Raw genomic sequence first — 16,066 nt, forward strand, 5'->3', positions numbered from 1 at the left:
TACGCCTACCTGGATGGGCCACCTCAAACTGAGACCCGAATGCTCAGTGTTCTGTCGTCTCAGTGTATGCTTCAACTGCGGCGAGTTGTTTTAGTGAGGGAGATATTTTATTTGCAGCTTTGCTCAATGGTTGATGGGTTGACACTCCTCTGGTCATGGGTGGCTTTAATACAACCACTGGCACTAACAGAGCTGGCCATGAGAATTGTGTCAGTCCCCATTGGTCTGATGACTGTGGTGAAAGTGGCTCCATGTTCCTTGATTTTGCAAAAGCTCAGGGGCTGCAGATCGCTGGATCCTGGATCCAGTACCCTGAGCCTCATCGTTGGACTTGGTATTCCAATATGGGTGGTACAGTGAAGGAGATCGATCACATCCTCGTGTGCAGATGCTGGAACTGCAGGGTCTATAGAAGTGCATAGTTTGTAGATTCTGACCACAGACTTGTTGTTGCTACTCTGAAGATCCTGCTTAGGTCCAGTAGGCTACCCACCTTACTAGGTGAATGAGGCTGGACATGGCCAGACTCCAAGATCAGGCTGTTTCTAATACGTCTGCATGCAGTTTGTGTGAGGAACTTGCAGACTTGGGTAAGACTGCTAATTCTAAAGTGATGTGGGAGACCTTCTGTGACAAGACCTTGAAGGATGCGAAGTACTGTGTTGGTGTTGCTGGTGTTCCCAGAAGGAGGTGTTTCATCTCGCAGGGCACCCTGGATGTCATAGAGAGGAGTTACAGCACACGGCTTGATGGCACACCATCTATGGTCTAGTGACCCAAGTCCTGCATACAGGCTGGGTGACAACTAAGAATAGATTGGTGACAACTGGAGAGACAGTTGACAGCATGGAAAGAGGGCAACAGGGGCAGGAAGGGGTAGCAGCCCGACCTGTATCTTATGTAAGGAAGAACCCAACAAAGCTACAGATCGACTCAAAGACACAAACCCCCAGGTGTGCCCGAGAAGTGGGGGAGGATGAGCACCCCATCAGGATTGACCTCAACGACAATGACCTTGGCAAATGGATTATCGACTATGATGAGTAGATGCATGTGCAGCAAGGTCTGCAAGAATGAGCGTGGTCTGAAAACCCTTCAAGCCCAAATAAAATGCTTGGCTCAGGGAAGTGTAGTGCAGCGCACAGGATCTATTCCTGGTGAAACGCAGAGGAGCCCAGCCCGGTATTAACCCACAGTGCCCAGAACCTCCAAGTGCTTAGCTCTCCTGCTCCTTGCAAAGTTATTTAGCAGCATTGGATTAAATAGCCTCCCACTTTCAACACAGACTGTGGTACCAATTTGACGATGATATAGCCAGAATCATCAACACAACAGCAAAGGGGGATGTAGATAAACCACTCCAGACTTTGACCACAATCATTGTCAGCTTTGTGGCAGAGAGGTTTGGTGTTGAGCAGCGCAAGATAACTACATCCATCTACACCTTGAATCACAAGGTAGAGAAAATCCAATAACTGTGTCAAGAGCTTTGGACGCTGGCAAGACAGGAGAAAAAACCTCTTGCTGAGCTTTTCTGTATCATTAGGAAGAAACTTATGACCTTGCATAGAGCAGAATGGCACAGGAGACAGACTGCTTTCTTAGCAGACACTTTTGGCTTCACGAAGCATCTGTTAGGGTGGAAGCGCAGCAGCTGCCTAGCTTGTTCCAAGGAAGAGGTAGACCTTTATCTGCACAATACCTAGAGTGACTCTGACACAGAGCAAGAGCTGGGACCTCAGAGAGCCCTTTTTGACATACCAGTCCCAGTGGTGGAGTACAACACTAGAGACCTCATCTGGAAAGAATTCCAAGAGGTGGTTACATCAGCCAGATCCAGCTCTGCTCAAGGACCCAGTGGAGTACTCTATAGGGTGTACAGGCTCTGCCCAGAGCTCTTCAGAATCATCTGGAAGATACTGTGAGTGATTTGGCAAAGAACAGTGGAGGCATGCAGAGGGAGTCTGGATACCCAAAGAAAAGAATTCAACTAAGCTGGAGCAGTTCAGATCCATCTCACTTCTCAGGGTGGGGAGAGATCTTTTTCTAGAATGATGACAGATGTCCTCCTTAAGAATGGGTACATTGACACCTCAGTACAGAAAGGTGGAATTCCTGGAGTTCCAGGGTGCCTATAACATATGGGAGTTGTGACCCAGCTGATCAGGGAAGCATGCAAAGGGAAGGGAGACCTGGTTGTACTGTGTCTTGATCTTGCCAATGCATTTGGCCCAATACCCCATAAGCTGGATGAAACTACTCTAGATCGATACCATATACCCAGTAAGGGAACCCATCCTGAACTACTATGGGAACTTCAGGTAACAACTGAGAATTTAATATCTGACTGGCACCGACTTGAGAATGGAATTATAACTGGGTGTACCATTCTCAGCTATTCTTTTTGCTCTTGCCATAAACATGGTGGTCAAGGCAGCTGAGGCTGAGTGCAAAGGCAAACTATCTAAGTCTGGCACTCGGCAGTCCCCCATCAGAGCACTCATGGACAACTAAACTGTCACCACTACATTAGTGCCTGGTGGCAGGTGGATCGTCCAGGGCCTGGAAAATCTCAAATCCTGAGCTAGAATGAGCTTCAAACCAGCAATATCAAGGGCCATGTTGCTGAAGAGGGGAAAGGTGGTTGACAAGTTTTGTTATTTTGGGGATGGCATTGCAATACTATCCATTACAGAGAAAACAGTCAAAAGTCTAGGCAAGGTCTTTGACTGTAGCCTTAGGGATGCAGTGGCTGTCCAAGCAATAAACAAGAAGCTTCAGACATAGCTCCCCACAGTAAACAAATCTGGCTTCAAGGCTCAAGGCTTGGTTATACCAATCATGGCATCTTGCCCCATATCCTGTGGCCCCTGCTGGTGTATGTGGTGACTATATCATCAGTGGAGAGCCTGGAGAGGAATATTCGTTGCTACCTCCATAGGTGGTTGGGTCTTCCATGCAGTTTATGCAGTGTACCACTGTATGGGAGGAGCAATAAGCTCCAAGTCCCGATAAGCAACCTTGAAGAAGAGTTTAAAGTGTCATACAAAAGAGAAGCACTGCTCTATCGAGACACCAGGGACTCTAGAGTGATATCAGCAAGAATCTTGGTACAGACAGGCAGGAAGTGGAGAGCCCAGGATAGTCTGGAGCAAGCAGAGTTTCGGCGGAAACACAAGGCTCTGGTGGGTGTTTTGGCAACACGGTGGGTGGGTTTGGAAGCGATCCCACAACCTCTTTATGACAAGGCCCATGGTAATGACAGATGCCATCTAGTCCTGGAGAAAGTGCATGCAGGTGTGGAGGAGGATCAGACCAGCAGAATGGTGGGCATGTGGCAACAGGGAGCATGGAAAGGGTGGGAAGGAGTGATGGAGAGGCAGTTACCCATGGTTCAAGCCATGTATGATGCCCTACCCAACCCAGCAAATCTACATAGCGGGGGCAAGACTGAGTCTCCAGTATGTTCTCTCTGAACTGGAAAGGACTCACTGGAGCACATCCTCAGTAGCTGCACAATAGCCCTCACTGAAGACCGCTACCACTGGTGACATGACCAGGTGCTCAAGTCAGTGGCAGAGGCCATCTCTAGAGTCATGGCTAATAATAGGATCATTCACAGCCAAAGGGGCATCACCTTTGTCTGGGCAGGAGAGCAGCCTCAGCCACCGCCTTCATTAGCACAAGGCCTGCTCACCTCAGTGATGGATTGGGAATTGCGAGTAGACTTGGGTAGACAGCTCAAGTTCATGGACCATGTCACACCAACTTCTTTGAGGCCAGACATGGTGTTAACATCTGCCTCTTCAAAACTGGTGCTTATAGCGGAATTGGCAGTCCCTTGGGAGGACCACACTGAAGAGGCTAGCGAACAAAAGCAGTCTGGTGGGGCAGTGCTGGAATGCTCATTGCAAGCCCATTGAGGTAGGGTGTAGAGGCTTTACTGGCCGCTCTTTATACTAGGTCTACACCCTGCTTGGCATCACAGGACCTTCAAAAAGGAGAGCCATAAACTCTACCATAGAGACAATAGAGAGGGCCTCCATGTGGCTTTGGATCAGGAGTTCTGAATTGTGGGATATTGCTGCTGGGACACTATTTAGGACCTGATCAACCCTGACTGGGTCACCTGAGTGAGGGTGTCTGATGTTGTGAGACCCAAAACACCCAATGACCTCAAGAAACATCACTAATGTTGTGTCCCAGAGCATCCTTGGGTGTATCTTTAAATTAAGGCTAAGTGCTTTATTGTGCAAATGCTCTCATGCTTGACCTTCTACAATCGACTGTTTTAAAATTTGTCGCTAGATATTTTAAATCTGAACAGCATCTAAGGCGAAACATTTTTACATGTATGAATAAAGTCAAGGTAAATCTAAGTGTAAAATATGCACAGTAAGTGCAGAAAAAAATCAAATAAATATCTGCCTACCACTTTAAATCACGAGTCAAGGTATTATTAGGGAATTCACTTATGTGGACAGCCTCCTGTCTGCTGCTTGTCCTCTCTTAGCGGCTTTGGAACTCAAATGTATGTCCTTTGGATTATAGAAAAACCAGTCAGCCAGTGGAGCTAAAGAACTCCCCCTCTCTAGTGACCACTTGGACTTCTGACTTCGAGGGCATCTCCTTTTCATAGTGAGCTTTTTCCATTCCAGTCCCCCCTCCCTGCCAGAAATGTTGCACTTAGGCACTCAAAGCTACTGGACTCAAACTGAGGTCTCTGGATTCAGAGTGCGGAGTACAACTATCTTAGCCAGCTGAAGAAGGAGTTAAAGAGGAGCCCTCCTCTCTAGTGCCCACTGGTGAGGACAGGCTGTCTCTATTTCACCCTCGATATAACTATTTTTTCAATGCAAAACAATGAGGTGAGAGAAATAAGGTTGTCTGACAACATATGTCTATTTGCAATACATTTGTTTTTTATATAGCAGCAGATTTAAAGTATTTGCTTGTAGCCTTTATTTCTGCTTCTTGCTCCCTCTCAAACACAGTTGATGTATTTTCACCTGCGTCTGACCTTCTTGTGTCTTTCCAATGCAGTTAGTTGTTCACAGTCCTTCATAATCCATTTTCAGTTAATGTTTTTTACACAATAATTCAGACTGCTCTACACCTTTTAATATCTGGTGCATTCCATAATAAGTGATGACATAATGCCTCATAGACTTGGCTTGGCCTTGAGAGAGAATGTGATATGAAATGGCCCTCCTTCAATGCTTTAGTGGTCATGATACAGGTAGTCAGATTAAGTAGGGTCATTTTCTTACAAATGACAGATGGCAGGCTGAATGATTTTCTTAGAACAGAGGAAATGGTTTTGATAAGTCAGGCCAAGGCAAGGCATGTCAGTTCCTACATGTGTCATGTTTCCCAGTGATACTGAGTCTATCCAGCTGTCCATCCTTTTCCCTAACTTGCGTATCCTAATGTCATCCTAATGTCAATGAAACTGGTTGCATGAGAAATAGAATTCAAATTACAGCATAAGACTATAGAGGTACACAGTAAGATGTTGTGAAAGTTGAACCTTCCTTGCCCATTATTCATTTTCACCTAACAATTGACATATTCCTGGCATTTTAACAGAAAATGTTGCTGACCTGAATCCAGGTTTTTCCAGAAAAACAAAAAATGCTTTTTGTTTTTTCTTCTTTGAATTACTTTATAGCAGAAGCCATGGACTCTTGTAGTATTAATGATGTCTGACTTGGAGGGCTATATTAACTTTTCACATGACCTAAGGCAATTAGCTGGATCTCCAAAGCCAAAAAGAGCTGAACTGTGTACTTTGGTTTTTAATAAGTTCAACAGAACCATTGTGAGAGAATATATCTAACGTATTGTATGTGTCAGCAGTAGAGACCAAATTAAGAGAGTCAAGCAAAGTAGCTGCTGCATGCAGCAAAAAAAGACTGATTCAGATCTTTCACTAGAACAAAAGCAGTTGGGGATCAACTCAGCATTTATTTGCAGCCACAATGAGCACTGGATAATGCACTAATGCACATCTATGTATAATTTATATCTGGTTTTATTTTTCATTTTAGCCAACTTTAAAAGCACTGATTTTGGGAAACTGTTGAGGATCACAGTTCACGGCCTATTTTAGTCTAATGTGTGTGGCTTTGAGGGAGTGCAGTTTGGGTAATGATAGACTTCTTAACAAATTGCCGTTGTGGCTTTTCCAGCATGTCTCATTCAGTCTTGTTATTTTACAAACAAGACTTTAATGCTACTAAGGCTTCAACATGGATGTTAAATCGAAATCAGGTTTATAGCATTACTTTTTGGGAACACTGTCACTGTTGCATACTGATTATAATACAGTATATATCTCTCTATTATATAAAAAAATCATGGGACGAGATGAGACTTTTTAGCCTGGGACAAGACAAGACTTTTTCAGAGAGATAATTTCATGCTCCTGCGAGATGAGACTTTTTGCCAAGAGATTTAACCATGCAAAGGGCCAGAAATAAAAGAAAAAGAGTATATGACAAAGTAGAATCTTGTAAAGAGGTTCAAAAACGTTGGCGCAATACACATGCAGAGACAGTTAGAGATAATGAAAGTACTAAAATTCGGAAGTCTCAAAAAAATGAAAGTAAATATTGCATTAGTGCAAACAAACGGAAATTATTACTCAGTGAAATAACGGAACAGCGAAAAGAGATTGAATATATGGACATAAGTGATATGACAGAAGTATGTAGATATTATTCGGATTTAAACTTTAAGTCGGAGACTTGTAGATCATCTAATTCATGTTGCCATCAGGGAAAAGTAGTGTTTCTTCCCAATGAAGAGGCGTATCTGCGAGAATTAATTTGTTGTTTGGTGAAAGTGAAATCCACATACACGAGCAGCAGAGATGCAAAGTGGCTGGCGCATAGTGCAGGCTGGGGGTTAGCAAACGAAGCAAGTAGGGGGCAAAGCCCCCTAGTATTGTCATAAAACCTAAGGCTTGTGTGTCCAGTCCCACACAACAATTTGATTGGTCAGTTTGGCTTGGTGTGATTGGTCAGGTGGCGCAATGAATGGAGAAGTGCAAGTGTGAGACACATGAGGATGAGAAAAGGCACACACTGATAGTCAACTTTAAAGACAGAAAGTATAAAACTGGATGGGACATGATAAACCTTGAAAATAACGACAAGTCTGAGAAGCAGGATTTACAGGAACACCTTCGATATACGAAGTGCTGGTGACAAGAGGTTCAGACACATGCTGATAAAGTGTAAAGGTGCTGAAAATACATGTAGAGCAAGAGATTCCAAATATTTTAAAATTATTCTATTACCTGTCTTCAACAGGTACTGTGGCTAGTATACATATTATAACAAACAAAAACAGAGAGAACATAAAGGGTTGGTGCACCAACATTTTCCCCATATAAATGATAACAAAATTGTACAACAGGGTACAAAATAAATGCAAGGAATGTCATCTCAGATGTGAGTATATCAATGACTGTTCAAGATGGAGACTGAGATGGTTATCAATGCTCCAGGGCATGAAGAGTCGGGTTCAGGAGGGTGGTCAACAGATGTGATGTCATGGATGGTTTGGCTGTCAATCTTATGATCTGCAGAGTGAAAAAGAAGAAAGGCATCAGTCAACAGTGCCAACCCCTGGTTTGGAGTACAATTACCACCAAATGAGTCCTATTGTGTTCAATGGTCTCAATTATACAGTATGTAGTTAGTACATGGCCTCACTAATTTCAGAGTCAGAAATACCAGGAAAAATTGATGGAGAAGGAGATCAAAATACAAACAAAGTCAAAATGGGCATGTGTCAAAACAAGAAAGTGTGTGTTCTCTAACAGAGAAATTAGAAACGCTAACCAAAAATCACAATGAAAAAGAAAAAACACTATTTCATCACCAAAGAATCACTAAGAAGAAAACCACTTGCAAGGATTTCACTGTTGCTTATCCAGAAACTTGGACAATTCTAGGAGGCTTTGCACAAATTTAAATAATGTCACCCTGATAGCCAGACAAGTTCCTGTAACCATGTTCTAAGTACCCTTTGTCAAGTCCTAACAAGCAAGAAACAAAAAGGTGAGACTCATTCCAAAACAGAGATGGCTTTGTGGCATAAATGAAAATCATAGATTTATTTATTCAAAAAACAGAAGTGATAAATATGAATAGCAGCTCATAGATATGAGATTCAATAACTGCCAAGCAATACAACAAGTACACAACACGTGTTTCGCCCTATTTGTGTCACATCAGGTGAACGCACCTTTGCTTGGATATTACCGCGAAAGTGATCTGCTTTTCATAATTGAGAGGATGTTGAGGATGCTGACCAACCACAAGTGGTAACCATCCAAATAATCAGACAGCGATTCAGATCTATGAATCGTACATATACACACACACACACAAAGGGATGGGCATAAGTAGGTTTACAGTTGTGAGTATGTGAAACATACTGTATATATCGTTTAGGTCTTTTAGAGCACTTACAAGATTGTACCTAAGTTCAAGGTGCCATTGTGATATTCTTTTGAGTTAATAAAGCTATTATAATAATCATAACCTACATGTCTTTCTCCATATGAACTGTAAACCTACTTTTGCCCACCTTGTATATATATCTAGTAAGAGAAACAAGAGGAGAACAATAAAGATTTGGAATAATAGCCTGGTCACCCCATAAAATTGAAATGCAAAAACAAAAGAAAACACACAATAATTGCAGAGACATCTTTCCAGACAGGAGTTCATGATAGAACTGACAAAGATGGTGGGGCTTCTGGTTTTCAGAGGAGTTATAGCCATCAATCATCCAGTATGCAGACAGAGGAAGAGAGAAAGGCATTAGGACACAGCACCAACCCCTGGTGCGGTGATAGAATTAATTTATTTATTTATATACACAACTAATTGTGGACAATCTAAGAAACAAGGTTTTTCACTAATAAGCCAATCTCATTTCAGCCTCACTGAAATTTAATTATCAAAAAAATTGGAGAAATCCATATTGATATTTTACAATTAATATTCAGAAAGGACTATCTTAGTGCTGGTCTACAGCATTTTTAGAATAGTGCAGATAATAGCATGTCTGACTACATGTCAGACTCATTGTGGTTTGAGTTCTGGTTGTATTTTTTTCTTTTAATTTCTAAAAATATATAATATTTCCTACATTTCTAAAAATATATAATATTTACTATGTCAAAACCCTGATGGACCAAATGAGCAGGCTTGAGGGTGCACATGCCACCTGGAGAGACAGAAATTATCTGTGACGGACCCTTGCTCCAGAGCTGCTGGTTCATGTGCATCCATCTTCTCTCATTCAAGGTGTTGCTCAAGGTGTCCAAGATTTTCTTTCTCTGGACCCTCCTGCAAACAGCGCCGGCTATGCTCACTGTCTTCTTGGTCCTGTGAATTACAAAGTTAGAATACCTGGCCGATGCATATCTGTTCACATTTTGCATGTCAATTATGTGAATAAATGGCAAGAACAGGGAGAAGCTTTGATGATAGCTGCTGCAGTTTCTCATGCTGAGGTTATTATTGGTGATGACTTGAGTGACATGCAGAGGAGTTAATTGTTTGTGTTGATTGACAGCAGTAGTAATGTTTTTTTCTTCCCTTCCAGGTAAACTGAACTCTATGGGCATAAAATTGTCACAGTCTCTGGCATTAAGGTACTCATGCACCAATATCGCATACCCGACTCAAGGCAGAATGTAATTCATGAGGAGGCACAGCAGATTCTAGAATTATGGGAAATTTGCAAAAGCAAAGTGACTGGTGTAGCCCTGTTGTTCTCATACCACAACCAGTCAGATCAAAATTTGATGATTACTCAGTGCTGCATGTTGATGAATTTTAGGAAAAGCTTGGTCAAGTCTCATATATCTACAGTATGTTCCCTAAATCCAGTGCCAACAAAACTAGCAAAAAGTGCAATGGATGTTCTTGCAGCGCCTATTCTAAACATTATCAATAGTTCATTATTACATGGCACAGTACCTGATCCACTAAAAGTGTCAGTCATTAAACCATTACTTAAAAAGTCAGACCTAGACCCACTTATACTTAATAATTACTGACATATTTCAAATTTACCCTTTCTCTCTAAAATACTGGAAAAAGTAGTCGCCAATCAGCTTCAGTCACACCTTACGCATTACAATTTATTTGAGAAATTCCAGTCTGGTTTCCGCACTGGTCATTGTACAGAAATGCCAATAATGCGGGTTGTAAACGACATTCTGATATCCTCTGATGAAGGAAACTCCACTGTAATTATGTTGTTAGACTTAAGCGCAGCATTTGACACCATTGACCATTCTATTTTACTGCACAGGCTAAAAAATGATGTTGAGCTTACATACACTGTGCTCGCTTGGTTTAGTTCTTATTTATCAAATCGATTCCAATATGTACAGAAATGTGCTGACAGTACTCCATCATTATACACAGAAGTTCAATATGGTGTCCCACAGGGCTCAGTACTGGGACCTTTACTGTTTTCACTTTACATGCTTCCACTGGGATCTATCATTAGGAAACATAATGTTAATTTTCACTCATATGCAGACGACACCCAGTTATACCTTTCATTTACTGTAGATGAAATGAAGTTTCTCCAATATTGTCTTTAATTAGTTGAGTTAGTGAATTAAAGGAGTGGATGGATGAGAACTAACTATGTTTAAACACTGACAATACATACATTAGATGTTAATTGTTGGAGGGAATGACGCTGATCACAACAATATTTTGTCATCATTTAACTTAATTGGAATCACCATTAATCGTACTGAATCAGCACGCAATGTCAGAGTTATCTTTGACTGTAGCGTGTCATTTAAAGCGCACATTACAAAGTTGTCCAAATCATGTTTCTTCCACCTTAAAAATTGTTGGGAAATTAAGGCGCTTTCTAAATAAACAGGATTCTGAGAAATTAATTCATGCATTTATCTCTAGTAGGATTGACTACTGCAATGAGGTGTTCACTGGATGTTCAAACTGTTCTTTATATAGCGTCCAGTTATTTCCAAAATGCGGCTGCAAGAATTATTGCAAGAACAAGAAAATACGAACACATCACTCCAGTTCTTAAATCCTTACACTGGCTCCTGGTTAAGTTTAGGGCAGATTTCAAAATCCTCCTTTTAAAAAATAAAGCATTAAATGGCCAAGGTCCGGCTTACTAGTCTGAATTTATCATGACTTACAAACCAGAGCGCACATTAAGATCTCAAGATGCTGGTCTGCTTATGATTCCAAGAATTAATAAAATAACAATGGGAGGTCGAGCTTTTAGTTACAGAGCCCCTAAACTATGGAATGGTCTGCCTGCTACTATAAGAGGTTCCCCTTCAGTCTCAGCTTTTAAATCCCGGCTGAAGACTCACTACTACAGTTTAGCATATCCTGACTAGAGCTGCTGATTTACTGTACAGACTGCATCTCTGTTGTTAGTCATTAGTACTAAAACATAAGTAACATGATAGTTATAATTTGTTACTCACCCTTACCTATTCTGTTTCTCTTCTCAGTACTCAAATGTGGCACTTGGTGCCACGGCCCAGCTGCCAAGTTGTTTTGCCTGCCTAAGGTAAAGTCATCCCTGATGGAGGATCACAGGAATCATGGGGTAGTGGGGTCCTTTCATTGGATTGGCTGGCCCAGAGCTGTTTCAGCTGTGGAATGGCCAAATGGGGGAGGCAGCTTGATGGCTGAGGTCTCCAGGACTCTAAACAAATCCAAATCATATTATGGGATTTCATCTACTGTTAAATTCTGGTCCGTACTTGTAAATTTTTTATTTTTATACTGTATTGAGGATTTGTTCCGTTTTGTGTATTATATTGTATTGACCCCCTTCTTTTTGACTCCCACTGCATGCCCAACCTGCCTGGAAAGGGGTCTCTCTTTGAACTGCCTTTCTCAAGGTTTCTTCCATTTTTTCCCTGCAAGGGTTTTTTTGGGAATTTTTCCTTGTCTTCTTAGAGAGTCAAGGCTGGGGGGCTGTCAAGAGGCAGGGCCTGTTAAAGCCTATTGCAGCACTTCTTGTATATATCTCTATATTGAATCTGACTATGGGATACTGTCAGGGGCCCCTTGAGGAATCTAGCTGTGAGAAAACTGCGTTTGCCACTCCGGATGGCTTATTCAAATTTACTAGGCCAATTCACTCTGTTTTGAACTCCATGGTGCAGCTCTCAAATTCCAGTGTATAATGGAACACATTTTACATCCTAACAAAGAATATTTCAGGGTAAATCTTAATGATATTGTGGCAGATACACTTGACACAGCTTCAAGCAGTAGTCAATAGCCTAATAAAGGATGTTAATTCAAAAAATTGTAAATTAAGTATGACAGAAACTCACTAGTTGGCCTGTTTTATGGCTAAAGGTTTGATTAAACTGCAAATGAAAAAGATTGGGGAGGTCCTTGCATACCTGCGTCCAAAGATCCACAAACAGGTATATGCATTCTTAGGGCTAGCTAATTATTACAGTCATTTTATTCCCAATTTTGCTAGCAGGTCTATACCCTTGACAGCCTTAATGAAGGGCTGTAAGAATTTTGCTATTGTCTGGTAAGATGAAAGATCTTTTTGTTATTTGAAAGCCTTGATGTCATCTTATTTTGTTCTGATAAGTCCTGGCTTTAGTAAAGATTTTATACTGCACACAAATGCTAGCGCATTTGATCTGAGTGCTGTCTTTTATCACATTTTTGATAACAAGAATCATCAGTTTATGTTTTTGCATAGGAAATTACTTCCTAAAGAGTGCAATTACTCGTCCTTTGAAAAGAAATACCTAGCAATTAAATAAGCTATCGTAGCTCTCTAGTATTATTCATTGCCTCAGAAATTTACCTTTAGTCAAATATAATGCACCTCTTCTGTGGCTTTATAGACAGAATGACATGAACTCCAGGTTAACTAGATGGTTCATGCAAAAATAGCCATTTAATTTAATGGTTTGTGATCATCCTGGCACTCAACACAGCTCTGTACTTCATCCCCTGGCGCAGCTTCTGCCTCAGGAAAAACATTCTTTAACACAATAAAAGTGCAGGTGCAGAGTGCTGTGAACAATTCTTAGTTAAAATACAAATACATATTAGACTATTTACTAATTACAGGACTGGTACACATATAAATGCAAATTTGTTAAAGCACACAAGAACAAGGTAGATACTGATTAAACATAAATCAAAATCAACAATACCTATCCATTAATTGATTGATGAACTATGGTCAGTTGACAATGTTGGAGAGTTAAGTTTGTAAAAGAGAAAGTCAGAAATAAAATCACAGACCTGGAGACTTTGGCCAACTGTCCACCTACCTGCTCCTGGGTTTTCCATATTGGAGTCTATGCTGGCTGTCCAATCTGATGAGAGAATCCTTTGGTCTGATGATTCCAATGCTCCTCTATCTGAAATTACTTTTCCATATGCAGAAGAGCAGCCTGGCAGTAAAGTAGTGGCACCAAGTGCCACATCCAGATACTGAAAAGGAAAACAGAATTATGGAAGGGTAGTAATTTTTTTTTTAAATACTGTGATACTTATATTTTTGTATAAATGACTAACATACAGATTTGTACTATGCACAGCTAATCAGCAGCTCTAGTCAGTGTATGCTAGACTAAAGTAGCGAGTCTTCACACTGGAATTTAATGCTGAGACTGAAGGGACGCCTCTTATATTAGCAGGCAAATCATTCCACAGCTTCAGGACCCTGTAACTAAGAGCTCGACCTTCCACTGTTATTTTATTAATCCTTGGAATCTTAAATAGGCCAACATCTTGAGATCTCACTGTGCACTCTGGTTTGTAAGTAGTGATTAGCTCAGATAAGTGAACAGGACCTTGGCCATTCAAGTCTTTATAAGATTAAGGAGAATGTTTTTATACATCGTTCTAATGCAAAAAATGCATCCTCTGATTCCCAAATACTCTTATATACAGAATTCTAAAGCAAAAGAAACAAAGCCTCAAGCAGCCAAATACTGGATAAGCTACAACTACACCACATAAAGCACTTATTGCACATTGTCTTTAAAGACAGTTTACTCACCTGTTGCCCTGCTCTGTCTTGTCCTGGGGAGACTGCATCTGAACATGTCCCCTCCCTACAGGTTCTTTAAAAGTCAAGAAATCGACATGGAGAAATGGAGACAAGTCTCTGATACTGAAGTCCTGTTCCTCCAAGTGCTAAAATAAAAAGATCTGTTTGCTCAGTCCTCTCCTGCCTGTCTTGTGTCTGGGTAACTGGGTTGCACAAAACAAGGGATATACAGTATATAGATATATAGTTTTAGTGACTTCTGCCTTTTGATACCTGTTGGTAATAACATTCTTAGTTTATAACCTTTTATCTTAGCGTCCAAATACTAATACATAATAAAGATATAGTTAAAACAGAGTGCAAATATAAGTAACTTGTAGATTTGAAGCGTGGGCCCTGAGCACTGCTCGAGCACAATTCAGGATTATAAATTGCTGATCCTAGTAAAAAAAAAAGAACAGAGGTGCCATGTTAAGGTAATCATGAACAGTGTATTGGATCAGTGGCTATTTAAGTCACAAAGCTCCATCCGTGTGGAAATATCAGTAATGAAAGACATTTAAAATGATTATTTTTAAATGGATGTGTTCACATAATAAATTTGACAGTTGTATTACAAACACAGCTTCCTCAAACCCTCTTAATCAAATTCAGGGTGATGGGGATGCATACACCTATTAATTTTAACCCATATTGATATTAAACAAGTTTAATTTCATAGTTAAGAACTGACTGATGCCACACTATTCATACCCCATGCAGCTGTATGGAAACCAAGGTCCTGTCATGGAAAGTGAAGAGATGAGACTGTTCCTCCTAATTTTTCAGTTTTATTGCTACAAAAATGTATAGAACAATTGTTAAGTAATTATATGGCTCTTATTAATATTAACACATATAATTTTAACTAACTACATTACCAAATATAATTGAAATCTCCAAACATAATAGCAAAATATATGCTGGTTTTTGAAATATTAAAATTTAAACTTGCATTAGTTACTTATGTCTTATACTCAAACTGTTTACCTTTCCCAGAAATCTTTGCTTCTAAATTTTACTCTGAATGAATTCTACTTTTATTGCACAAAAAATCTTATTATGTAACTTTTTGGAGATGCCCAGCAGGTGGCATAAAATATAACAACAAGCTGTTTTTTAATCAGCTGATTTTTCATTTCCATTGGAATAAAATTGCTTTGATTTCACTATATTTAAATACAAATTTAATTTAAATGTGCACAAAGTCCATAAGGTTACATCAACAACAGGAAAAATGAAGACTTCATTTCTGAAAGATTTAACATACTTTGGTAACCAGATACCGTGCTGCATAAACTCCAGAAATAAAGATGTACATTTTGGGTTGAATGCTGACTATAAATTGGGCTGGTGGGAGTAAATGTGAAAGCATGTGTGAAAATGCCTATCAATGGACACCAAAACCACTAAATAAACTTTCATGTGGCTAATTTTAGATTTATTTCTCATTATCGAAAGAGGAGAGTCATATTTTTCACCATATTAGCTATCCAGCATTGTGGGAGTCTAACGCCTATCCCAGCAGCATAAGTCGGTAAGCAACCCTAAACAGAGTACTAACTTGCACACACACACAACCCCCAACTCACGGCAAGGCAAACCTAAAGTCCACAACTAACCTAATATGCATATCGTTGTGATCTTACACAGAAAGATAAATTCACTGGACAAAAAATTAGTAGCTCCTGGCTAAATGATATCTAATATTGCATAACTCCTCTGTGAGACTAAAGAACAGCTATAATTCTGTCTGACATGGATGGCACCAGTTTGTGGATGTAGGCAACAATAAGTTTCATCCACTCTTCCAGCACCAAATCCCACAGTTTGGCCAGAATAGCCCAATGGCTCCGCCAGCGTTTCACTTGTTGCTCCAAGCAGTCCCACAGACTTTCAATGAGATTTATATCTGGGGATTTTGTGAGGCCAGTCAGGATGCAAGACTGCT

The 16,066-nt window shown here is 40.4% G+C and overlaps 1 long non-coding RNA gene and 1 pseudogene across 1 annotated transcript; one reads left to right on the forward strand and one right to left on the reverse strand.

Moving 5' to 3' along the window:
• Nucleotides 1-846: 846 nt before the first annotated feature.
• On the forward strand, nucleotides 847-4,110 carry LOC114660522 (uncharacterized; annotated as a pseudogene).
• A 644-nt stretch (nucleotides 4,111-4,754) lies between these two features.
• LOC114662483 (uncharacterized) lies at nucleotides 4,755-15,092 on the reverse strand. Its single transcript, XR_003717996.2, has 3 exons — nucleotides 13,352-15,092; nucleotides 9,277-9,407; nucleotides 4,755-7,588 (listed from the first exon to the last, which is right to left on the reverse strand). It is a non-coding gene; the product is annotated as an uncharacterized LOC114662483 (long non-coding RNA).
• Between the last annotated feature and the right edge of the window lie 974 nt (nucleotides 15,093-16,066).

The sequence above is a fragment of the Erpetoichthys calabaricus genome, chromosome 1 (genome assembly GCF_900747795.2).
Source record: "Erpetoichthys calabaricus chromosome 1, fErpCal1.3, whole genome shotgun sequence".
Lineage (NCBI taxonomy): Eukaryota > Metazoa > Chordata > Cladistia > Polypteriformes > Polypteridae > Erpetoichthys > Erpetoichthys calabaricus.